Source organism: Pelophylax lessonae, assembly GCF_965119305.1.
Source record: "Pelophylax lessonae genome assembly, chromosome: 6".
Classification (NCBI taxonomy): Eukaryota; Metazoa; Chordata; class Amphibia; order Anura; family Ranidae; genus Pelophylax; species Pelophylax lessonae.
In genome coordinates, this window is record NC_138773.1 from 317,763,425 (window position 1) to 317,765,924 (window position 2,500).

General features: G+C 48.3%; 1 protein-coding gene across 1 annotated transcript in view; it reads right to left on the reverse strand.

Annotated features, from left to right (window-relative positions):
- Positions 1–2,500, reverse strand: part of LOC309557741 (E3 ubiquitin-protein ligase RNF14-like) — a gene marked incomplete at its 3' end in the record, with an annotated part of 75,113 nt that overhangs the window by 14,478 nt on the left and 58,135 nt on the right. The gene's annotated exons all lie outside the window — the stretch shown is intronic.

Here is a 2,500-nt window from a genome sequence, read left to right on the forward strand (position 1 = left end):
AGTGCCACAGCATTGTCCCCAATCATTGCAGAGCGCCACAGCATTGTCCCCAATCATTGCAGAGCGCCACAGCATTGTCCCCAATCATTGCAGAGTGCCACAGCATTGTCCCCAATTATTGCAGAACACCACAGCATTGTCCCCAATCATTGCAGAGCGCCACAGCATTGTCCCCTAACATTGCAGAGCGCCACAGCATTGTCCCCAATCATTGCAGAGCGCCACAGCATTGTCCCAAATCATTGCAGAGCGCCACAGCGTGCCTCCCTCAATGCAGTGTGGGCTTCCCCCCCCCGAGACCAATGCACTTACCTGGCGGCGGCTTCCTCTTCAGTCCCGGCTTTTCCTCACTCTGTCCCCCGGCGCGTCTCCACGACTACTTCCGGTCCCGCCTCCTCCTCGGCCAATGGCAAGGGGTTTGCCTTGCGGCCAATCAGGAAGCGCGTATCGGACGCGCTTCCTGATTAGCCAGGAGGAGGATCGGTGTGGCAATAGCGAATTTTCATTCGCTATTGTCACACAATGGGTGGAGTCAGGACGCACTGCTCTGCGCCCCGGCTCCACCATTTGCATCACCCTATTAGAGCCTCTGGCTCTAATCAGGTGATGTTAAAAAAAAAATCCCCATTAAGCTCCATGCGTCCGGCGCCCTGCATGCAGATTAGGGGGCCGGACGCATGGATGGGGGGGGCGGCACCCCTACGCCCCATATACACCGGCCGCCACTGGCACTGAACAGAGAAAATTATCACTTTGTTTCTTTTTCCTGTAAAGCTGGGATAGGAAACAAATCGATCTGTTAGTACATAGCAGCACGCATTATACATTGTTAGGCACACTATTAACCCTTTGATTGCCTCTAGATGTTAACCAATTCCCAGCCAGTGTCATTAGTACAGCGACAGTGCATATTATTATCACCGATCACTGTATTGGTGTCACTGGTGATTATCAGTGGCAGTCAGTCAGTTCCCACAAAGTGTCAGTTAGTGTCAGGATTTTCCGCTGCACTATCACAGCCCCACTATAGGTCGCTGATCACCGCCATTACTAGTATAAAAAAAAAATTCCAGTAAATATACTATCATTTATAGACGCTAAAACGTTCATGCAAACCATTAATATACACTCATTGGGATTTTTTTTATGCCAAAGGCATTTAGCAGAATACATTTTGACCTAAATTTGTTACAAAATTATTGATTTTATTTTTTTTATTTTTTTTTTAAATGTATCGGTTATGTTTTATAGCAAAAGGTAAAAAATATTGTGTTTTTTTTTTAACAGGTTCTCTTTTTTTCCCTTTTTTATAGCAAAAAAATTAAAAAACAAATCGTTATCAGATATCACCAAAAGAAATCTCTAATTGGGTGCAAAAAATCATATGAATTTAATTTGGGTATAACGTTTGGAACGCAATACCCAGAAGCCCCCTGCCCGCAGACCCCCACAACCACCGGCCAGGGTTGTGGGGATGAGGCCCTTGTCCTCATCAACATGGGGGCAAGGTGCTTTGGGGCGGGGCGTGCAGAGCTCCCCTTGCTCCAAAGCACCAACACCCCCCCCCCATGTAGAGGGCATGTGGCCTGGTATGGTCCAGGGGGGTGGGGCTGCTCGCTCGTCCCCTCCCCCTTCCTGCCCTACCAGGCTGCATGCTCAGATAAGGGTCTAGTATGGATTTTGGGGGGGGGGGAGCCCCACGCGTTTTTTCGGCGTGGGGCTACCCTCAAATTCCATACCAGACCCGAAGGGCCTGGTTTGGAACCTGGGGGGGGGGGACCCCCCACACAGTTTTTATTCCCATTTTTGGCGTGGAGTTCCCCCTCAAGATTCTCACAGCGCAAGGTGATCCGACTTGCGGTGCGCCTTCCTTTCAAATCAATAGGCTCCCATAAGGAACCATTGATTTTGAATGGAAGAAAAAAAAAGCGTATAACATGGCTGAACGTACTTCATCGCGTTCGGTCTCGTTTTTGCGTTTGAAACAACGGGAAACACACGTTCGAACGCAAATAATTGCGTTCCAAAACACGTCCCTGAACTCAACTGCCTGCAAATGACTGTAAACGACCCGGTGTACATGGGCAGATAAGATAACATGTAGGGGGGTTCAGGGGCTTCTGAAAAAAATGCCCAACTGCTCCTAAACGGCCGTTTACAACGTCCCGTGTACATGGAGCCTAACAGAAAAGTTTTCAAATGTCAAAAATGGATTAACTATTCATGACAGCTGTGATCACTAGTGATTGGCTACAGACCGGTTTAGCCCCCGAGTAGAAATTCGGCCAGGAAATTTCGTCCGACGACCGATCTGCCGATTTTCGGCTTGTTAGTATGATGCTTCCGACAACCGACTCCGACTTTTCGGCCGAAAAAATCCTGGTGTGCAGGCTATATAATTAACCGTCAAAACACGTCCGATTTTCATCTCATTAGTACAGATTTTGATGGGGAAAAATCTTATGAGCAAGACTGGGCATGCTCAGAGAAGAAAGAACAC